This window comes from Podarcis gaigeae, assembly GCF_964106915.1.
Source record: "Podarcis gaigeae genome assembly, chromosome: 7".
Lineage (NCBI taxonomy): Eukaryota > Metazoa > Chordata > Lepidosauria > Squamata > Lacertidae > Podarcis > Podarcis gaigeae.
Genome location: NC_139683.1, coordinates 73,828,737 through 73,853,421, shown reverse-complemented (window position 1 = coordinate 73,853,421; position 24,685 = coordinate 73,828,737). Strand labels below are relative to the sequence as shown.

At 41.2% G+C, this 24,685-nt stretch overlaps 1 long non-coding RNA gene across 1 annotated transcript in view; it reads left to right on the top strand.

Moving 5' to 3' along the window:
* LOC310848498 overlaps nt 1-20,810 on the top strand; it is a 44,117-nt gene extending 23,307 nt beyond the window's left edge. The window contains exons 2-3 of the long non-coding RNA XR_014566460.1: nt 4,201-4,335; nt 20,771-20,810. This is a non-coding gene — a long non-coding RNA (uncharacterized lncRNA). The remainder of the gene's footprint in view (nt 1-4,200; nt 4,336-20,770) is intronic.
* Nucleotides 20,811-24,685: the final 3,875 nt, after the last annotated feature.

The following is a 24,685-nucleotide window of genomic DNA, read 5'->3' as shown; positions in this document are numbered from 1 at the left end:
TGTGTCTTCCTGTTTTCCTGTTTTCTTTATCAACTCTATCCTAACATCTAGATATAAATCCCTCTTTCGTATCCTTTCACTTCACAAGGTTATTCCAGACTCAGCCAGATTTCTGTCCTTGAACCTTGACTTTTGGGGTATTCATTTAGGCACTCCCATTCTTTTTTTACTTCACTTTTTGGTTTTTGTCTTATTATGTCTGTCAATTTGGCTAATTCTAAGTATTCTGAAAGCTTACATAGCCACTCTGCCCTGGTGGGTAACTGATTCCCTTTCCAGTTCTTAGCCACCAGGATTCTTGCTTCAGACGTTGCGTATAATAAAAAATTAGTTTTGTCTTTTAATAATAATAATAATAATAACAAATTTTATTTATATCCCACCCTCCCCGCCAAAGCTGGGCTTAGGGCGGCTAACAACACTCAAAATAATCCAACATTCTAAAAACATTCATTATAAAATTAATTAAAATCAAATTAAAATCAAATTGATGGCAAAATTCTGTGCAGATTGCCAGAGGAGGGGGTCAGGCTGCGCCCTGACCAAAGGCCTGGTGGAACAGCTCTGTCTTGCAGGCCCTGCAGAAAGATGTCAGGTCCCGTAGGGCCCTAGTCTCTTGTGACAGAGCATTCCACCAGATTGGAGCCGCGGCCGAGAAAGCCCTGGCTCTAGTTGAGGCCAGCCTAACCTCTCTGTGGCCTGGGATCTTCAGGATGTTTTTATTTGCAGACCATAAATTTCTCTGTGGGACATACTAGGAGAGGCAGTCCCGTAGGTACGAGGGTCCTAGGCCGTATAGGGCTTTAAAGGTTAAAACCAGCACCTTAAACCTGATCCTGTACTCCACTGGGAGCCAGTGCAGCTGGTATAGTACCGGATGAATATGATCTCGCAGCAAAGACCCCATAAGGAGTCTCGCCGCGGCATTCTGCACGCGCTGGAGTTTCTGGGTCAGTCTCAAGGGCAGCCCCATGTAGAGCGAGTTACAATAATCCAGTCTGGAGGTGACCGTCGCTTGGATCACAGTGTCATTTAAAATTCCTAAAAGGAATGCCTCTGGCCTTTTACTATATGATATTCTTAATATTTTCTTTATTTCTTCGTGGAAAATGCCTGTTTTCAGGTCACCACCCTGTGATAATCTGTAAGGCAAGGTGCCATGAGCAAAATTTCCTGTTGATCTAAGTGGTTGACAGGTCTACTATACAGGTACATGCACTAGCCTGGTCCCAAGTTGTTGTGTTAGTAACAAGACCTTGAACATCACCTAGAAGTTGATTGGCAACCAGTGCAGTTTCTTCAATAGAGGTGTAGTATGTGTGCACCCAAGTATGTTATGTCACATATGTGTTTTATTGTAAAACACTGAATTAGAACATGGATCTGTATTACGTTTTGTGTTTCAAGCCACATAGTCGTGACCAGAATTAGCCAGTCAACAAAATTAGCAGATGATGATAATGATGCATCTGTGGAATTCTGTCTTTGTGAATTATGATATGAACCAACCTCATCCACCACTTCCAGACTAATGCACAGATGAGAAATTAGAGTTGTGTGCTTCACTAATGTTTGGGTGTAGCTTTGGCTTAAGGAACGTATAAAATGCATTTAATATCATTACTCTGTCATCTTAACCTACCTCATAGAGTTGTTGTAAGGATGGAAAATGCCACATTTCTCACCATGAGCTCCATTTGGAATAGGACATAAAATAAATATATTTGCTTGCTCATTGCGCATTAAGCCATATATGGTCAGGATTGTGTTGGTTTGGGGCTACTGAGGTGGTTTGGGTGTTACTAGGGCTTTTTTCAGCCAAAACTCGCCAGAACTAAGTTTGGGCACCTCTCAGGTGAGCACCATTGCCATTATAAGAGAACAAGGGAGAAGTTAATGGTGTGTTCTGGCACCCCTTTTTCTAAAAATAAATAAAAATAAATAGTACTGGGTGTTACCTAATTTATGACCTTATGAATGAAGCAGATTCTGTGACATTAAGGAAACTTCCTGACATACTTCCTGACTAGCAGAATGTACAGGATTCTGGACAAACCAGAACATTTATTTATTTATTTATTTATTTATTTATTTATTTACGTTCAAAATTGTTCCATGCATCCAGACACTGTATGTAATTCTATGTACTGTACTTTTCTGTATATGGGCATATTCATGCTTTGTATTTTGGTTCATTTAACTTAAATGTATTGATAACACATCTATGTTTGTTGTACAGTATTTACTTTTATTTCTCAATAAATCTTACCCCCTGCACAAACTATTTTACGCACTGTACCAAGTTTCCTAAAAATGCATGTAGATTATGTCATAACAATGGAAATTAAAAGATGGTGTATTAAGATATTATGAAGAACGGTATGTCCCAGTTGTCCCAAGTCACAATTTCCTCACCTTAGACAGACTACACAATACTGAGGTACATGGACTTATGGTCTGACCCTGTTTAAGACAGTTTCCTATTTTCTTGTCAACTTAACTTTACTCTCTAGCTGTAAAATCAAACCCATCTTTTGATTCCTTATTTTACTTGTTTTCTCTTACTTGCACATTCTCAAAGATGCCTATGGCACCAGTAGTTTTACATTTTCCAGTTTCCAACATTGTTGACTGACAAAAATGGAGGGGGGAATAAGGAAGATGAATAGTCTCAGGGTAAACTGAACCCTTCTTGGTATAGATCCTCTTAAATTTCCTTTGATTTGTTGGGGTGTTATTTTTCTTTTCAAGTGTGAGGAAACCTCACATTTTCCTGTAGCTGTGGATTGCTGAAGAGATATGTCTCAAGTTTATTTCTTCTTCTTTGCCAGTTCCAATTTAGCTGCCAGTAGTAAATATGATGTGATATGATTTGATACAATATATGAGCTCCTCTTTTCTTATTTTGGTGCAATCTCTCTCCCCAACGCTTTGTGGTTGCCTTCTCTGGGGAGACAACTAATAAAAAAGGAAATAATTGAAGACTACGGCTGCTGGCCTAAGAAAGACTTCCTAGAGAATAGTCAAGCAAGTCTCCCTCAGGCTGAGCAGCAACCAAGCAATATAATGTATTGGCAAAAGCATTATAATAACTTGAGAGTAGTTTCTTTCTCCCCCCCCTCACCCCTTTTCAGTTCCTTGGGAAAATCTACAAATAACCTCCTACCCATGAGATTATATGGCAGCTTTCCCCAAGCTGATTACTACCTGGAGTGAACTACAAGTTACTGTGTTTTATAATAGCTCAGTTACCTGAAGTTGCTGCATTATCTATATATCCTCTGTTTGTTTTAGCTATTCTTCACCACAGCTGAGGAGTTTTTAAGAAGCACTACTTGCCTGCCTTGGCTGTAATCTCTTCTGTTTGTCACTGCATACTCTTTTGTGACTCTTTTGCACACACAATCTTTCTCTCTCTGTCTCTCTCTGTCTCTCTCTGTTTGATCAGCCACTGTATTTTTAAGAGCATTTTTGGTAGTTACTTCCTTATAACTCACCATAAAGGAAGACATGGTTGGTTTTCATGAGTAATCACCTGTGGCTTGAAACAGCATGGATGATACAGCATTGTTCTGTATTGTCTCATCTGACTGCCAGAAGCTCTCAAGTCTCTCAGAACCTGATGGCAAAGCCCTCTTTCTATCTCAGGAAGCAATCCAAGCCCAAGATCCGCTGGGATTCTTTTAAGATCCCATGGATCTCTAGCTCAAACAGCCAATACCTGGGACAGCTATGCTAGCATAAGTCTCACATTCCAGCTCAGCTGAAGATACACCAGCATACCTCCCTCGTCCCAGCTCAAAATAAAACTGGAGCCAGGCAGTATCTGCTGTTTATGTTGACAGAATAACCAGCTTCCCAAGTCTACCTACAAAAGAGGCAATAAAATTGCTGAGTGGCTGAGTTTGATGGCTCAGAAACTACCATTTAAAAGGTTTATCTTCCTCTTGGGTCAAAAAGACCTAGGCACAGGAGCTCAGCAGCAGAAGGTCTGCAAGCTTTAATGGCTAAAAGCTGGAATTCATTTTGATAGAAATCCACTAGGAAAGTTTGAAGTTATAAAAAGTGAGCAAGCAACTCCGGTCTTCCAGGGAAATATAGCATTTCCCAGAAAACAAAAACGTGCAGTCAAACTACGCATTGTAATAAACATGTGCCCCAAATGGTGACCATGTGTTTAACTCACCCTTCCTCTCTCAGAATGCCTGAAAGAACTGACCATGTGTTGTGAAACGCACATTAGTCTGCATTTCCTCACCCACACTCTGTATCATTGGCTGCAGTATCATTGGCAGTGGTGGTGGTGGGGAGAACTTCATGATGTCACAACATGAGGTAAGTTCTGCTAGGCATTATGAGTGAAAAGAAGGAATCAGACAGCTGCTATCTCTGGCAACTCCTACACATTTGCTGCAATGTCTAGTTGGCTGACATTTGTGTGTAGAAATTGCATTTTTATTCAGTTGTTTACTTCCCAAGGCCTTTATTTAGGGATACAGAACCCTGTCCAATTAATTTGTCTAATCTTATGAAAGCTTTTTTGGGGGGGGGGCTTCTCTAAATTATTCAGGCAATTCATCTGAGGACAGAACTCCACATTTGCTTCAAATTGTCCCTTTAGGATGGGTATTTTCTCAAAATATTTGAATTTGCAGGTGTTTCCCCCTTAATCTCTAGATTTCTGCAATAAAGATGTACATGCTCAAAACCTTGACTGTTAACAACAGCATTTGAATATATAATTTTTAATTCCTAATAATAAAATGGAATCTAAACTACATTTCTCGAGTGACCAATGCCGGCAATGAACATGCCTTCTCTGAACAAATATGGCTGACCTCCATGAACTATGGATTTTTCTTCCCCTTGGTTAGTGGGTATAGACCCACCCACCCCTGCCAAAAAAAAACCACCCACTTACCACAATTCATGGTTTCACGAAAAACGTAGAAATTCTGTTTCATATCCATATGGTATTTCATTATTTACTTTAAGTTGCCCAGAGAACTTTATGCTATGGGTAAGGATGGAGAATTCTGCCAGTTGTGATTCCTCTTAGTTTCTCATTTTTCCAGTCTTAAGTTCAGTTCTCCATATTTCCACATCAATTTGCTTTAAAAAAGAAAAAAGTCATCATGAAAATTCCTCAGCATTTTAGTGTGCATTTCTTCTAACATGCATATTTTTGCAAAGTAATTCACCCTAACATAATGGATTTTTGTACATTATAGTTACTAATATTTGTACTTGACTACAATGCATTTTGTAACACACTACTTGGCTAGAGAAGTGCATTGCAAAATTCAGAGAAGTGCAAATTTCTAAGGATGGCTGCATATTGTTTCAGAAAGTGCAAATTTGGGAGGCTCATGTTTAAATGTGAACAGCATACAAATGTCTTTCATCGCCATTCCCCCCCCCCCCATATTTAGCCTTGACTGCTCCTTCCCCTCCTCTTCGGTCCCCCGCACATCTTGATAAGTTTGCAAAAGTGATCAGGGGTGGTGGTGAATGAGAGACTCTGGAAGCTGAGGGGATTGATACCCAGCCATTAGGAACCAACGCAAAATTCTGAAATGTTTCACCTTTCATTAAAAATTTCCAGATTAAAGATGGCAACCCTAGACTACACTTGCAGCATCACTTATTAAAGTCTCTTGAGCAGCCAGTCTACAGTCTTTTTGCATGAGATTTGAGAAGATTGCTCTGACTCAGTTGACAGTACTCAGCTAAAAGGCCATTCATTTTGCTTACAGCATCTCCTTATACCCCAGTCACTATAAACATCCCAAATATGATGCCTTTACTTTATATAAGAAATGAAAGTCCAAACTGCTGTTGGGTTCATAGTTCTTATTCCTACAGGCCTCCAGAGATAATTCTGTTTTAAGCTGTTGTAAGTCAACAAGCTTCTGGAAGAGATATTGCTGAAGTCACTTAAGAAATACTGGAGCTTGCTCAGCCTAAGCGACAAGGAGAAAGGTTGATAAAAGTGATTCAGATAGTCCAGGGAATGAATGTTATAACTGAGTACAGTTCCAGTGCACTGTGTTATATTAAAATGTGACTTTGATCCATAAAGAGAGAATCATAGCTCTCCTGGTATATAGCTTTACAGGAACACCAAGACCGAATTGTTGGGTTTACAGCTTAAACAATGCAGAAAATTTCATTTCAAGTAACCCAGGGCAAAGATCGCAGTCTGGAACATGTTCAGATTTGTCACTTCTTCTTCTTACTCCTGTTCTTAAAATTAAAAGCATTGTTTTATGGTTTGAACCATTCACCAGGTACTTGTTTAAATGCCTTGCGTGTCCCTTTCTGAGGGCAAAGGCAAGCACAAAGAAAGAAAGAAAAAGAACAACACTTCAATGCTACCAACGGAAAATAGAGTAGTAATGTAGGGGGCGATGCTAAGTATGGGAAGCTTGCATAATTTACACTAGTGTAAGTACTCCAGATCCAAACTCTGTTCGGGAGTGGCACTACTGCTGTTGGAGCCAGCCTAAGCATGTGAGAGGTTACTTTGGCTATTGTGTGCTACTGTAAAAAGGAAATTAATAACAAACCATTTAAATCGCAGGGCTTTCTGTAATTTTACTGCTATAACAGCATTTCATTTTTATTAAATTGCAACTTACTTTACATTTCCTTTGATAAGCTGGAAGGAGTGGACAGGAATCTAGTGCTTCTTCTCATGAGTGTTTTCTGGAAAATGCACATGGATGCATTACTGTCACACCGTTATTTTCCGTTCTGACATCCCTGAGGGATTAACTAGCTACTGTTGGGAGATAAAATGCTGGATCTTAGTCTGATCCACTAGGCAATTCTTACATTCTGTCAAGGGCCAGGAGTCAGCTTCACCTGCTGAGCAGCAGCCTGAAGGGGAGAAGGCAGAGAGGGTGGAATGACTCCACCTGCAGCTGATTAGCCTTCAAGGACACAGAGGAAAAGGCGCAGATGAGAACCAGCTGGCTTCAGCCTTCTTAAGCAGAGCTTCCAGCAGCAGTCAGATGTTGGAAACAATGCTTGCAATTCCTTGCCACTTCCTGCTTGTCTTGACCACATGATCATCAGATTCCCTGACTCCTGGACCACCTGACAACATAGACTGCTATTCTCCCTATGGACCTGACATAGGATGCTGACTCTGTCTTTAGGCAAGTACACCTCCGGAGACTCTTCTAGTCTGGTCTTCCACTCCACTGAGCTCTGCACATTAGCAACAAGACTATGACACATTCTCCTTTTCACAAAGACACATTATATGTTTGACCTTTAAGCCAATGCCTTATTCAGCTGACATTTGTCAAACAGTTGATTGTCATAGAAAACAGCAGTTCCCATATGAATTTCTTCCCTCCCCTAGTGATATCTGCATCCTTATATCATGATGTCCTGGGTTTTCCTGATTCTGCTAGTGCCAGGCTCTGGAACCTTTGGCCCTCCAGATGTTGCTTGACTACAACTTCCATTATCACTGGCCATTGGCCATGCAGGCTAGGGCTGATGGGAATTAGAGTCCAACAACTTCTGGAGGGCCACAGTTTGCCCAAGTCTTCGGCTCATGGAATCCCTGTGACGTGGAGTGGGCGACATACACAATTTAATGATGCCAGCAGATTAAATAAGTTGCAATTACAGAAGGACATATATGTCTACATACTTTTTTATGAGGTGGGTGGGTAAGCAGACTAGTTTCTAACAATTTTAATAAGAAGAATGGTGTGATACATTTTGCCTTGTATATCAGGATCTGATCATTATGGTTCATCTGGGATGTGTGTCAACTCTCCTCTTGCACCCCCCTGTTGATGCCCAGAGCAGTGTTTTTCCAACTTGGGTCTCCAGCTGTTTTTGGACTACGACTCTCATTATCCCTAGCTAGCAGGACCAGTGGTCAGGGATGATGAGAAATGTAGTCCAAACAGCTGGAGATCAAATTTGAGGAAACACTTGTCTCAGGCCTCCTGTTACTTATGGCAGCCCCATCTTTCATGCCCTGCTTCATCTTGGCCTCTGTAGGACTTCTTACTTGGAATATACATCTAGCCAAGTATAATGTGATTTCCTTTCAGATATCCTTTGAGTTGTAGAAATAAACAAGCAAGTGGCAGGTCAAACATTTATGATCATGCTACACCTCAGAGAAAGCTCCTTTTGTAGCTCTGTACATTTTCTTGATGAAAAGCTTATAAAAATCGTGCATTTCCCCCCTGAAGATATCATAAAAGATGTATAAGCTACAACTTTGCCTTCAGCATTATTCTGGACCACACCCCAGGGCAAACTATGCATATGCTTGTCTGGCATATTCTAAAATGGATCCTGCCTACTCTCCTTGAAAGCCCTTCTCCTCGTCCCCCCTGCACTAGTTTTTTTTGGGGGGTATGGAAAAGTTCAGGTTCTCTTGCCAGCATAAGCTCCTCATTTTGTATGCTTATCCTATAACAGGCTCTTGGGGAAATGCACAGCCATCATCCAATTCCAGGCAAATTCAAGGGCTTATTTGGTTGATTGATTACATTCATGTGTTGCTTTTCTTCTTGAAGACATCAAGGCAGCATAAAGCTAGATCAGTGAGCTGGATCCAGAATGTCTTTCTGCAAGGGGTCCCACAGGTGGAAGGACCAACAGCTGAAAATCACCTGTCCCACACACCCCAAAAACTTTTGCAGAGGGTCCTCAAACCCAATAGATAATCTTCATAGACTTGGTCCCAGCTCCTGCCAACCTAGCAGGTCAAAATCATGCCCCAAAGTGCAAGTAGATAAATAGGTACTGATCCAGAACTTATACTGCGGGGTGCTGACCTTTAAAGCCCTAAACGGCCTCAGTCCAGTATATCTGAAGGAGTGTCTCCACCCCCATTGTTCTACCCGGACACTGAGGTCCAGCACCGAGGGCCTTCTGGCGGTTCCCTCACTGCGAGAAGCCAAGTTACAGGGATCCAGGCAGAGGGCCTTCTCGGTAGTGGCGCCCTCCCTGTGGAATGCCCTCCCACCCGATGTCAAAGAGAACAACAACTACCAGGCTTTTAGAAGACATCTGAAGGCAGCCCTGTTTAGGGAAGCTTTTAATGTTTGATGTATTACAGTATTTTAATATTTTTTGGGAAGCTGCCCAAAGTGGCTGGGGAAGCCCAGCCAGATGGGTGGGGTATAAATAATAAATAAACAAATTATTATTATTATTATTATTATTATTATTATCATCATCATCATCATCATCATCATCATCATCATAGGGGCCTACAAGAGGAAGGAACAATTGACATAAATCATCTCTGCTCTTGCCTTTCTTCCAATGGGAGCATCATATGAATGGAGTTCCTTTAATTTCAACCCATAGGTACTATTATTTCAAACTGAAACACAACTACATGTGTAGCTGACCAAATGAATTTGCCTAAAAGGATATTTCAAGGCGAATCCAGGGATTTTGTTCAGGCAAAACATCTGAGAAATATCAGAGGGCACTCAAAGAGATTCATAAGTCTGGCAAAATCTCCCAGGAGAAGTCCATACATGCTTAAACTGAACCTATGAAACAGCCTTATGCTTAAGGATCATTGTGGAAGTGCCTGCTTTGAGTTGGAGCAGAATGATGTTATGCTACCTAATGAGTTTAGCTCACCTAAATTCAGCAGTGGACCTTGGAAACCAGAATGGCTTCCACAAATCACTCTGGTTCTGTGAGAGTAAAATAATGAGAACATTTTTCACTGTATCTGACATCTTCAGGATGTGAAGAGGATCAAGGGCAGCTTTTGTACTGCACTGCAAACCCCACCTGAACCTCAGTGAAGCTTAGATTGAGCAATAGTATTGCAATCTTACTAGTCTTCTATTTCGGAATTGCAGAGGTTTTGGGCAAGGAGGCAAAGCACCCTCTCAATGTATGTGTTGAGCTGTTTGTGTAAAACTATAAACGTGTAAATGTAACATGTAGATGGGGTCTCTTTTCTGCACCACAAGGTGAATGAGACACCATTCTTGTACAAGAATAACTCATTTTGCTTGCTATCCATTTCTTGGTTATTAGTCTCTGCTAGACAACAAACCTCTCCTTCACTGGGGGGGGGGGGGTTAAATATTGGTTGGTTGGCCATCTGCCACAGATGTTTTAGTTGATATCCCTGTATTACAGAGAGTTGGATGAGATGACTTTCAGGGTCCCTTCCAACTCTACAATTCTTTGATTCTATGAAATGCTTAGGTTGCCATGGAATTCAGCCAAAAATAGAAATTGGATGAGTATGTAAAGATTTCTGTTCAGGACAAACACCAAAGAGGGGTAAAATGATGTTGTGTAACCCACGTGGGTGGTGCTGTGGTCTAAACCACTGAGCCTCTTGGGCTTGCTGATCAGAAGGTCGGTGGGTCAAATCCCCGTGACGGGGTGAGCTCTTGTTGCTTGGTCCCAGCTCCTGCCAACCTAGCAGTTCGGAATCATGCCCAAAAGTGCAAGTAGATAAATAGGTACCACTCCGGTGGGAAGGTAAACAGCATTTCTGTGTGCTGCTCTGGTTTTGCCAGAAGTGGCTTAGTCATGCTGGCCACAGACCCGGAAACACTGTCTGTGGACAGATGTCAGCTCCCTCAGTCTGTAAAGCGAGATGAGCGCCACAACCCAGAGTCATCTGCAACTGGACTTAACAGTCAGGGGTCCTTTACCTTTACCTTTTCACCCTAGCAGTATTTTTTCAGGCATCTACAGAAGGTCCTAATTCATAGGAATATAGGAAGCTGCCTTATGGTGAGTTAGACAATTGGTTCATCTAGTTCAGTATTGTCAGCAATGGTTGGTAGTGACTTTCCAGGATTTCAGAGGAAGGACATTCTCAGCCCTACCTTCCCGGACAATAATTTCCATCACGCAATCTCATGCCAGCAGAAAGCATGGTGTTGTTGTTTTTGGTCAATGGAACCTTTGGCTTCATTAATTATTTGCAATATAATTAATTGCTATCATTATGTCAATAATTGTTTGAGGGCAACCCATTGCTGCTCAACTGGGAACAGCTGATATATGATCACCCACCTGTTGAGTCAAGAGCTTCCCTTTGTATGTGTGGATCAGAAGAGCTACAAACAGAGCATGAAAGGCTACGCGAGTGCACAGTGAATCAAAAGAGAACTCTATCATTTCCGTCACCCTTCCTCCTCCGCTTTTATTAGTGTATGTTCTCTTAGCCACTGCAGCAACCCAGATATGAAATTATGAGCTCTTGTGGTTGACAGGATGGTCTCTCATGATTGTAGTGGAGGGGTTACAACATTTTGCTTTGCTTTAGTTTGTTTCCCTTTGTATTATATATAATATTTTATATATATATAACATAGATTTCCCTACCTTGTCTCCCCACAGCATTCAAGGCAGGTCCCAAATCTGTAGAGCAAAACATAAAATACACAAGCTACAATCCTAAATAATGCCAGTTGCTCACTTGAGCTCCTGTATAGTGTACATTTATTGTACATTTTTGTATCCACTTATATTAATGTTGTTCACAACTTCAGGAATCTTTGGGCTAAAAAGCAGAATATAAATAAACCATACTATAAACAGGTCTCATCAACAGCAGTTTCAAAAGGTAGTCTGTCAAACTGAACATGGGAAAAGATTTACTCTTGTAATATAGGTGGTGCTGTGGTCTAACCAGTGAGCTTGCCAATCGGAAGGTTGGAGGTTTGAATCTCCGCGACAGGGTCAGCTCCCGTGGTTCGGTCCCAGCTCCTGCCCACCTAGCAGTTCGTAAGCACATCAAAGTGCAAGTAGATAAATAGATACTGCTCCGGCAGGAAGGTAATCTCTGTTTCCGTGCACTGCTCTGGTGTTGGTGTTTCGTTGCGCCAGAAGTACATGACCCGGGAAAACTGTGGACAAACGTTGGCTTCCTCAGCCAGTAAAGCGAGATAATAGCCGTAACCCCAGAGTCGTTCACAACCAGACTTAACTGTCGGGGGTCCTTTAAAGGTAAAGGGACCCCTGACCATTAGTTCCAGTCATGGACGACTCTGGGGTTGCAGCGCTCATCTCGCTTTATTGGCCGAGGGAGCCGGCGTACAGCTTCTGGGTCATGTGGCCAGCATGCCTAAGCCGCTTCTGGCGAACCAGAGCAGCGCATGAAAACACCGTTTACCTTCCCACCGGAAAAGTACCTATTTATCTACTTGCACTTTGACATGCTTTCGCACTGCTAGGTTGGAAGAAGCGGGGACCGAGCAACGGGAGCTCACCCTGTCGCGGGGATTCAAACCGCCGACCTTCTGATCAGCAAGCCCTAGGCTCTGTGGTGTAACCCACAGCGCCACCTGTGTCGAGGGGTCTTTACCTTTTTATGCAACAAAGAAAGCAAAATACCCTGTACCACTTTCAAGACGGACACATATAGTGACATGTGAGACAAAGGTACCAAAGTGTTGTGGCTCACCACCCTTTGGAGTGATGTCTGCTAAAGTTTAGTCTTCTTGGAATAGACATAGAGGAGGAGAAGCAAACAAACGAGCTTACAGGGATAGATTCATACGTCATAAGGATTGGGGCTTATTAGCATTCACAATGAATATAAACGTAAAATCCAGTTCCAAACTAATCATATTTCACCTAGAAATCATTTATGTTAAACAGGAAGAAGCATGAAAAAGCAGCAACAGAAATATTGCAAGTGTAGTGATGATAATGAAAAAGACACTAAAACAACAATACTGCAGCAGTCCTAGTAGAGTAGATAAAAATGCATTTTTAATTCCCAAAATGTTTGAACATCAGTATTCCTTTCTCAAGGGAAAAATGCTTCGCAAAACCTAAAAGCAAAGTAGAAGGTTTTGCTTTTTTCAGTTCGGGACCATATTTTCCCCCCTTGAGGAAAAAAAAAACTGCCCCCCTGCTGCCTCCAAGGACTTGATGTAACCCCATGGGATCCTGCCAGAAAAGGTTCTCGGGGACAGTGATTCATCCTTCCGCAAAAGCCTATCTGCAGCCTGCTGTTCCCGCTTGCTCTCTCATTTTTAGATGATAGCATTGATTGGATCAACTGCAAACACAATTCTCTACCTATGAAAATATAGAGCAGTTCTTGCACTTAATTTCAGGCTCAAATAGGCAAATACACTCCAGTGACTGCTGGTGTTTGTTTTTGTTAACAAAATCTGCAGCCCAAATAAAATTTCTATCATTGCATTGTAACAGTTAGACAAGTGCATACAGAAACACAGTTCTTTTGCAAACATTTCCGCATGTTACACCAGCAGTGGAATCAATGTATCCAGCAAATGTGTGCACATTGCATTGCTATAATATATCCAGTGTCCACAAAGGAACTGGGGGAAAAGTTCAGTTTTTGAATGAAGAAAGCCAGCCAGTCAGTCAGTCAACAGAATCATTACTTTAAGGGGCTTATGTCTATTAAATAGCCCATTGCGGGCATCACTTTTTATAATCCTTTAAATCATGTTTGAGGCTAGCAACTTTCCCCTAGAGGCCTCGATAAATGGGTTTCTATAGTGTTCTCATTCAGGCAAGATATATAATCCCCAGCTATAGATTTACAGAGGCTACATTTTATTAGCAATCAGAGAACACCAGGGAACAGTGTGTGTGTGGGGGGGTGCGCGCACGTATATATTTCTGCTGATACAGTTATCTTCCAGAAAATTCAAATGCTCTTCCAATAAATGGTACAGAACAGTCTGAACAAAATGCTAACTTGAAAATGTAATGGTGGCATAAAGTTGTGCCCTGCTCTTACTTCCAATATCTTCATCCCCAGTCCCTAGCCTCATCACATGCTCATCTCACTGATGGTATCATTCTGGAAAATCTGTAACGTGGAAAATTTGGACTATTGTGCAGGTAAAAACCCACTGTGGTGGAAGTGGCTTCAATGGGAAACATCATCTGCCATATCACTTGATTGGATCATGTAGCCAAAGAACAGAAAAATAAAGCGTCCAAGTTTTAATTTGGAATCCTTTCAAGTACCCTCCCACACAACTACAATCAAACAAGGAAATGGAGAGGTCATCAGTACAACAAAATTTAAGGTTCACTGTCTTTGGGAGTTGAAAATAGTATTTGACAATCTTACATAATGCAAAAAAGAATACTTTTACTTCATCCATGGAAACCAAGACTGTTAATAGCTCACACAAACTGCCAAACTCATACCGAAATCCTTAAAATCAATGGGTGAACATGCTCCCATAGAAGCCAACTCCTAGGAGCCAAGGTCCCTTTACCCTCACAATAAAGTATTTGTAGGGCCTGCCCCCCAAGTTGATGGGCATTGTCATTCAAATGGTGTGTGAGCAACACATCTTGTGATGGATAATGCTGGGTGGGGCTTACCTGCCCCCTAATGTTTTATTCAGTTTACCTGCCCCCCACCATTTATTTTATACTTGCAGTAGCCCTGCAGGATATACATTTTCCAAATAAGTAAATAAAATAGTGAATCCAGGGCTTAGATGAGATTCGAACCTGGAACTTCAAAGTAGGTGTTGACAAATCAGTGGTTTTGGTCTGTGTGACTTTCACATGTGTTTACCCATAAGTCCATACTGTCCTGTTTTACATTAAATGCCTTTTTGGGAAAACCTGTGCAAAGCATTGAACTTAAATATTATTTAATTACATGTTTTATGACTGAAAACCTGCTGGACTAGTCTGGTCTGGAACATCCTTTTATTATGCAAACTACAGGTGATATGTAGAATTAAATAGTTAGCCTATGAGAACTAAATAGCAAACTGAAGATCAGTTTAGTTCATATTAGAATTTGCTAAGATCAAATTTCTCAAGCATTGTTACTTTCTAGCTCATTCTTATAACCACAATGTAAGTACTGTTATGTAGAACACAACTGAATATTTGTGTTTGAACAGCTTGGATCATACAGAAGTAAATATCCCATAGTCACACCATGGTTGTGGCTTTAAAACTGTGACTTTGCTCTGATGTTGGTCTGTGGTACAAAGGTAAAGGGACCCCTGACCGTTAGGTCCAGTCACAGACGACTCTGGGGTTGCGGCGCTCATCTCGCTTTACTGGCCAAGGGAGCCGGTGTACAGCTTCCGGGTCATGTGGCCAGCATGACTAAGCTGCTTCTGGCAAACCAGAGCAGTGCACGGAAACGCCGTTCACCTTCCTGCTGGAGCAGTACCTATTTATCTACTTGCACTTTGATGTGCTTTCGAACTGCTAGGTTGGCAGGAGCAGGGACCGAGCAAAGGGAGCTCACCCCGTCATGGGGATTTGAACCGCTGACCTTCTGATCGGCAAGCCCTAGGCTCAGTGGTTTACACCACAGTGCCACCTGTGTCCCAGTCTATGGCATATTTGGGTGCTTTTTCTTCATACTGCCTTTGAGGACCCATATCCCTCCCATAGTATGTAGGCTGCCTCACAGCACTTACCAACTTGGTAGAATTCAGACATGCATGGTGATATAATGTTTTAAGAACTTCACCATTTGACATATATATCTAACAGCAACAAAAAGGAATATAAGAAACTTTGTTCTAAGATCATGTTAAAGTTGCAGAGTTCATTTCTGGCTCTTTACTTTGTTTCAGAAACTCCCAACTTTCCTCTTTCACAGCTAATTAAAAGACTGTCAGAAATCTCCTGTTGTTTCCAGTAAGCCTGGAATTAAGTGTAATTCCAAAGTGCAATTAAAAGCATGGTTGGTTTTAATATATATACATATTGCAGATCTTCAGTTCTCTATTAGTAGCGCAGCGCAAATCGGCTTGGTTTGGTGAAGCTGTCACAATTTGTGGACAAAACAATCTTTTCGGCAGATATTGCTTTGTTCCTTATAGACTATTACATTTAAGCTTGGAAATGTTCAACTTTGTAATCAGAAGTTAGCTTGTGACTGCTTAATAATCAAGAATTGAAATAGGGCTGTATTCATTAGAAAGTCATTTATAGGAATAGCAAGGCTATCCACTGTGATAATAGAATGGATTAAATAAAACTGAGGGTATTGAAAAGGATATGAAACATCCACAATAGAGAGGACATGCAGATCTAAGCAGGAATTAGCATTATGCAGAAGGTTTCTCTGGGGGTAAGTTATTGCATAACTATTTGCAGTAGAATTCTTGTAACCTTACCCAGCATCCTACGACATTAACCAGTGTCAGGTATACTTATACATTAAGATGGGGGTTTGGAATCCATGGCCCTATAGATATTATTAGACAAAAAATAATAATCTCCTCTTTGGGAGGAGAAAAGACTAAGGAGTATATCCTATCCAAATCCAGAGAGGAGTCCCTAAGACGGTTGGATTGTGCTTTGTACGCCTCCTTCCAGCAACTCCTTCACCCAAGCTGGTGCCAAACATATTATTCTGCTTTCCTTTGAACAATATCAGTTAGGCTGGGAGGACAGTCTTGTTGTCTGGGAAGCCCAGGACCTCCATACACACTGTCCTGGCTTGCATCCCAAGCAGGTCACTTTGATGCTGCTAATACAGCAAAAAAGGCAATGCAGAAGGAGCAGTTATGAGTTACTGTTCTCTACAGCCACAGCAGGCACTGTGATTCTCCTGCAGTTTGACATTACCCCTGGAGGTGCACTCCATTGTCTCTTAAGACAGACAGATGCCAACAAGAACAAATTCCACCATCCCTGGCGCTTAGCCACACTTGCTGGGACCAATGCATACTAAGAATCTTAGTGCTACCATTGATGGGTACTACAAGTTCCTCAAATGTTTAAACCAAACTACTTCCTCCTCCTTTTACATTGGATTCTGGTATCTTGGTCTTGTTGCCCTTGTGTTCCCATAGGGTTGATTGATTTATTTTACTGGCTTTTCTTCTCTTTGTTAAAGGAATGTTCTTCCATTCTTGGGGGATTATTTGCTTTCTTTTATTACTGTTTACAGAACAGATCTTCCTTGTAGGATCTTTTCAAATATGTACACTGTGGTTTCCTTCTAGTTCAAAGTGGTCTTCATGAGGCCTAGAGGCTCCATCTTCCAAACCATTACTCATACAAATAGCCCTACAAACTACAAGCCACCGACTGATATCACTCAGGAACGGGAAAGCAAATGTGCATTAAGTCTATCTGTGTTTGCGGAAGAAATACAGTAACTGATCAAAGTTAACTGAACGTATAGCTCTTACTTTTTATAGAAGATTATTTTATCATTCTGTATCAGGAACAATGTCTCCATGTTCAGTTCATTGGTGAACCTGTCTGCCCATCCTTCTCCCCCAGAACTGCTTCACCAGTGCAGTCAAAAGCGCCATCAGAAAGCTGAGGTGGATGACAAGTAATCTGCCATGTTTGGGGGAAGTGTGACCTTTCACATGGAGGAGCAGCAATGTAGTGAAGGCAGAATTCAGGTCTGGGACTTTTATCAGAGCAGCAGTGGTGAAATGGAAAAGAAATGCAATTCTTTCAAGAGGAATATCAAAATTTCATGAAAATTGCTCACTACCTATGCTCCCCAAAGAAAGTAATGATTTTCCTCCTAAGTAAAAGTGTAGCTTTGATTTATAAATAGATTTAGTCTTGTTCGAAACCCATATCCATTCTTCCCCAACCTTGTGATAGTGCGCTCCCAAATGGGATTGTATCTCAAAATGCTGGAAAAAATAGGATTTTGTTGTCAAAACAGTCCAAGATATACAATGATTGTTTAAATGCCTTCTTCGGGGCATTTGTATACTTGCTCAAAAAAAACCAGCCTGCAGAGATCAAAGTTAGATATATCTCCCTTTCACATTAACTGGTTTGATTCATAAATATACAGTATTTTTCCGTGTATAAAACGCCCCCCCCCCCCTCCGTAAAAGACACCCCGTACTTTTGGAGATCCCAAATTTTGAAAATGGGCACATGCACTATCCGTTTATAAGATGCCCCCAAATTTTTAACCTTATTTTAAAGTAAAAAAAAAACAAAAACACTAGTCTCATACACGGGAAAGTATGGTATTTAGTCTTGTTTGAATCATGCTCAGCCTCCTCCAAACTTCTGTGTTGAAGTTGTTCCACAACAGCTCTCATAATGGCTACCATTGACCACGCTGGCTGTGACTAATGGGAATGATAGTCCAAAACATATGGAGAGTTCAAGCTTGAGGAAGGCAGCCTTGCCCTGTAAGAAGTCTTTAAAGATAAGACATCAGGGTGAATCTAGTTTATATCATCCCTACCTTGCTGGCTATGCACTTGGGTTCGAGTCTGTCTCTGTCTCTGTGTGTTTCTAGAACAAGCTGTTTTCACCCGTATCATCTGACAATAGAAGATAAATACTAGAATAAGGCTCAGTGAGGATTTTTGGACTCTGAAAACACTCCATGTCTCTATTAATTCCTACAACGTTGTATTTGTTGAGAGAAATCCTTTGGTTTAAATTTGTTTTGAAAGATTATAAATGAATTGGACCCTACTGTCAAGCAGCATCCACAAAAGCTTTGAATTGCACTTATGTAAGCTGTGCTTCATGAGGAGTTCATTTGTGGTGTGTGCTGAAAATTCCTCCTGCGTGTTTTCTTTCTTTCTAGTTCTTCACCATTCTCCATCAGTTAAGAAGGAAATGAATTGCATTTATCAAAGGGAGGAGGAAAGTTAAGTCAAATTCTCATGGGTGGGGTGCATAATTTTTATTGCACTTACCATTAAGGTGGATGAGGGCTGTTTATCCTTTCATCCATTCTACAAATCATTTCTTCCATGATTTATGGCTTCTCAATTGCCCATGCACTAGGAAAAAACACACACCATAAGGCAGTGGTGGCCCATGTGATGTAGTCCAAAGCATGTAGAAGACAATTCCCATCACACCTGACCAGTATGGCTGAGATTCAGGGATGCTGGGAGTGTTATTCCATCACCTGCAGTGAAGTAAGATTCAGTTGCCAAGCCAGTAGTGGAATAGACGTCAGGAGTGCGTGCAGGAGCCAGGCCCTGTGACTGGTAGGGCCTCACAGGACTGGGGCCTTCCTGAGTTTGGCCTGGAAGGGCAAGGTGCGGCCACACAGGTGAAGCTTGACAGAAGACTCGTAGCACCTGGTGGCAAGGGCCAGGAGGGGTATATAAGACCAGCAGTTCCCTCTGGCTCTTTGCCACAGCAACACGCTACCCACCTAAGTGTGCTTCAGCTTCCTGAATCCTGGTTTCCTGACCCTCGGACTCTTGGCTTCCTGACTCCTGGTTTCCTGATTCGTGGACTCTTGGCTTCTTGAACCCTGGACTGCTGACCCTAGACTGCTGATTCCTGCTTCCCGACCTCTACCCTGGTCCCGATGTACCAAACCGGGACTCTGACTGCCTGTAACCCGGACCATGACAATAGAGTAGTGCCATTGTGTCCTTTGCAGCAGCAGTGGCAGCCTGCCCTGGCTCTCATGCTCTTATGTTAAAGCTAGGAGATGTGGAGATGCCAGACCTCCTTGGCTTAGCATGAAAATATAGAGTCAGTTGGGATTGCCTCTGAAAGCCAGCACAGCTCTCTACAAACTCTGCTGCTGCCTTGCCATTCCCAATGCAGAAAGTGGGAAGGATCACTGCAGAAAAAGGAGCAGGTTGCTAAAGCAGGTGCTAGGACACAGGGCAGCCTTCATGAACTTGGTGCCTTCCAACTTTGGGGACAAAACATCTCAATAGCTCCAGCCAGTATAGTGGAAGCTAACATAAGGAAGGGGATCAGGCTGCCACAGCACATATCTGAGGGAGAAGCACCTCATCCCAGCAATATTGTCTTCTGCTGTTCCTGACAAATGGTGACCCCCCTGGTCATTTGAAAGAAATACACTTTTCACATACAATTTATAACCAAACATAACCTGGAAATTAAAACAAGGACGACATAGGGATGGGTTAATCGGTTGGTTTTGGTTTCTCATTTTTCAAACCTACATTTTCCCATCAGTTTGCAGAAGAGGTCCTCATGAAAATTCACCAGCATTTTAGTGCAAATTAATCCCAATATTCACACTTTTATTCAATTTTGCCTAATACACACATTTTTATAACTCACATTTTCTCCAATATTCTGGTTCTTTTTGTAATATAATGCATTGTGTACATTATTTTCACTAATATATACATTGCTATGGAAACGTACCTTAGTATTTGCGTTTTTGTACACACTGCGTGGCTGGAGAACTGCATTAAAAATTCAGAGAAGTGTGGATTTTGAAGGACAGCTGTGTTTCAGTTCATGTATTCTCTCATGTGGGTTTGGGTTTAAATGAAAACTGAATCAAAAGTCTTGCCCATTCCTAGATGGAACCCAAAATATGTTTGCTTGAATGTTTACTCCATAGAAGCAAACAAATTATATATATATATATATATATATATATATATATATATATATATATATGTTTAGGATGGGAATATCAGTGTGAAATACACCATTATTTCTTTTGCAAGACTATTAACATGTGGAACTAAGCTCCACATTATCACACTGTCCTTCCTATGGCTCTCCCAGCCTTTTCCCCTAACCTGGTCCTGTCAATGGGAACAGAATATTAGCATGGTTTGGTTATGGAGTGAAGTGGCTGCAGGCAGGGCGAGTGGGGGGGTAAGCAAAACAAGAGATATGTGATCGTTGCAAGAAAACTTATTTGCAATTTGGGGGCAGCAAACAGTCATTCTGTAGCTCATCCCTCGTGCCACATCAAATAGATGTTCTGCAAGACCTTAATTTTTTTCTTTTCTTTTCTGCTACAGCTTGATGATTTATTGTGTTGTTTATTTGTTCATTTCTTTTGTTTTTCCTTTCCAAGGATGGCCTTTAGAAACCTGTGGGGAATGTCATAGAACAACTGGAGAATAATAATAATAAAAATGATTCTTTTCCATCAAGGCTGTGCTGCGTGGCACTTGACAAAAAGCCTGTTAGTTTTGCTTCCTATTTGTCTGCTCAGAAAGTTTAGCAATAAAGCAAACATATTAAAACTCAACTGAATCCACAGCTGGTTAGTATATATATGTTGAGGAAAGGGCCATCTTTCCATAAAAGTGTGCTGTTTTGCAACTCAGGAATCCTGGCAAAATTTATTGCATCTGTTACACTCCAGTAGAAGGATAATAATGCAGTTATCCTGTTCAATCTCAGCAGTTTAATAGGAAAACATCTGTTCTTGATACAATGTTATTTGGTAATATTTACACTTTGGGCAATATACAGATAAGTATGGTGGGTACATATGGTTGTTGTATGCATTACGTAACTTTCAGGTAGGGATGGAAAGATCTGTCGATATTGGTCCTCCCAGTTTCTCTCTACTCCAAGCTGAAATTCAGTCCTGCGCATTCCTCCCCCCCATAAATTTGCATTAAAAAACAACAACTATACAAATTCATCAGCATTTAAGGGCAAATTCATTCTAATTAAATACATTTTATATGCAGTTCTAACTAATGCTCATTTTGGCAAGCAATTTCCTCAAATATATACGTTGTTTTCAGCAATATTCATTCTTATGCACACTTTCCTGTGATATGTCTATTTTTGTAAACATTGGTTAACAAACTACATAGTAAAATTCTGATACGTGTGGATTTCAAAAGATAGCTGCATTTTGATTTGTTTTATAAAGTGTAAATTTGAATAGACTTCATAGGAGACCTGAATCAAATTTCTCCCTCCAGCCCTGCTTGCAGATAATTTATTTCCAAATCTTCACATCCTTCAAGAGATGTGACTTCAGCTCCTTCATCCAATCTTGACTTCGTCGCCTGCAAAATGCTCGAATCCCTGAAGGACATCCTTTCCAAACGCAGTAGTCCTTATTGACACTTCTGATTTCAAACTGAACTGCTTTCCAACTCTGCAGGATACACAGAGCTTTCACCTTAGAGATTTCAAGGCCTAAAGCAAAGTCAAACATTGTCCACAGACAAATATGGCCAAAGACAGTTTTCCATTTATATCTCAAATTTATCCAGGATTGAGGAACTTGTATGGTAAATTTCAATGTGGTCCTCCAAGTCTCTTTAACTGAGGCTTCCTCAAACTTGGCCCTCCAGATGTTTTTGGCCTACAACTCCCATGATCCCTAGCTAGCAGGACCAGTGGTCAGGGATGATGGGAATTGTAGTCTCAAAACATCTGGAGGGCCGAGTTTGAGGAAGCCTGCTTTAACTGGATCTTCAGAAGTTCTCCAGGCCACATGCCTCACTTGCTGATCTTAATATCTAAAATGTTTTTGCCTGGCTGCAATGAGTCATTGAGACCTGGTAATACCGCTTGCTTCTCTGGCATATGTAGAATGTGTGTAGAACATATCCTTCTCTACAAAAGTAAAATTTACATTTGCTTGCCCAGGCCTCCTGGCTTAAAAAGTTTCTACACCCCTTTGATCTCTTTCAGCTGTTGCATCACTTTCCCAAACTCTTGGGTCACTTCCTTGAGTCCATTCTCTTGCTTTCTCCTCCAGCTGAAAGAGCTGAAGGACCTGGGCTTAAATGTCTACTTGGTCATGAAGCTCCTGATGTAACCTCAGGGAAGCTTAGCCCATCTCACAGGATAGATAAGAATTCAACAGCCTTTTAATATGTAACATCTAGTTTTACTACTGTCAGTTTTAATGTGCAATATCTTTTAGCCTTGCTGATGTTAGGCTGATGGTTTTATATGCTCCTTGTTATTGCTTTTAGAAATGGTTAGGTGTCTGTTTATGATTATATTGTATCATTTTATGGTTATTCTGTATGCCTCTCTGGGGTTCTTCTCACAGAAGAGTGGGATTCATTTATCGTTGCGGTTGTTTGTTGTTATGTGCACTATTATGTGGGTTCTATTGAGAAAAAACAGAACACAAATGCAATAAATAATTATGAGCACATCTTAAAAGAAAGGGAGAAGGAAACATGAACTAATGTGTCCTGGGTACATGTTTAAGCATTTTTATTTTAATGAACTATGTCCATTGTCATTGTCTAAGATTGGATGCAAATATCAGATATGATAGTTTGATCAGGATAAAAATAGTTATTGTGCTCCAGTGAAAATCTTTGGGTTTAAAACCCCACAGGTATAGGGCTACCACAAATTTTGTGCTTGGTTAACATTCCATCTTGCCCTGTCCTGGTCTTCATAACTGGAAGTTTCTAGGCTGCCCCTCAACTGAGGATCACGGGGCAGTTCACAATATAAAAACACAAAAATACATAACATACTAACAAATATGTTCCCAATGGTTCCCTGGTTGTAAGACATAATGGGCTGCAAACTGTCTTAACCTGCTTATGCTCCACTTCTGGAAATAATTCTAAAAAATATCCCAATCTCGAATTCTGAAGTGCAATGAAGGACAGTAATGCCAGCTCAAGATATTTTGCTATCTAATGTGAAAAGGTAAATAGTGCCTCCCACCCACTCACACAGCACAGTCAAGGTATTCCAGGTCAGTCAATTTATTTTGATACCTGAGGCAAAAAAATGTCACAAGTGGGAGTGCGTGTAGAATACATTTTACTTAAATGACTACCAATTTGTCCGTCCTTCCATGATGCTAAACAGGTGGCATTTATTTCCCTAATGGAAGAGCTGGCCTTTCAGGCAGAGAAGAGAAGAGGGGTAATAAAGTAACAGAGCAGGGCAAAAGGCTTTTGTTTGAAGGAAAGCTAACAGCTGCTTCCAGTCCTTTTAGGGAGTTTGTTAAGTGAGCATCATAGCACCTTGGCTTTCAAAGCCTGCTGCTAAGAATTCCCCACATCTCCTCCTGTTGGTTTTGTGTCCCCAGCTCCTGGGATTCCACCTCCCCTGCTGGCGACAGAATTTGCTGCTGTACGGAGGGATCCCTTTTGTGATGCAGTTAATGGTCAGAGATGCTACAGACTCCTGCTGTGTGTGATGTTCTCAAATGGAATGGTTAAGCTTTTCATCATGTTTCTTTTAAAATCAAATTTAAAGGCAGCCCTTCTTCTTAAACTTCTCCTTTAAATCCTGATTTGCAGCTCAGTGCTAGTCATGCCAATGAAGCTGCAATGTTGTTGCTGCAAAAAGTAAATAGCGGGGAGCACAGAGGGGGTTTATAAGAAGAGGGTGAGGGGAGTCTCTTGTATATAATCCTTTATATTTTATGCTACACCTGATGTTCTTAAAGCAGAGCTTTACTAGAGAGAGAGGAAAGAAAATAACGGCATTTTTTTTTTATCCTTAATCACACTACTTGCAGATAGCCATATGTAAGAAAAATGTTGTGTCAGATAAGCCTAAAACTTATTTAAAAGATTACCATCTTTACTGCTGTAGTGTATGTTAAATGCCAAGCATGGTTGAATGGCTGTTATGAGCAAGAAGTAATACTAAGCTAATGTGATAAGATAAAATAAACAGAAGCATATTTCATTTTTGCATCCAGAGAAATACACAGAACTGGCACCCATATGTACTTGTCACTAGGGTGGGGCAACTGGAGCATGTGCCTTGGATACAACCTGGCCCCAGAGATACTGCAGTGCACTCTAGGAGAGACTGCCCTTAAGACTGATTTGGAAGCTGCAGTTGTGGCAGGTGGATTGTTATGCAGCTTCCAAATCAGTCTTAAGGGCCTAGTGGGGGCATAGGCAACCTCGGCCCTCCAGATGTTTTGGGACTACCATTCCCATCATCCCTGACCACTGGTCCTGTTAGCTAGGGATCATGGGAGTTGTAGTCCCAAAACATCTGGAGGGCCGAGTTTGGGGATGCC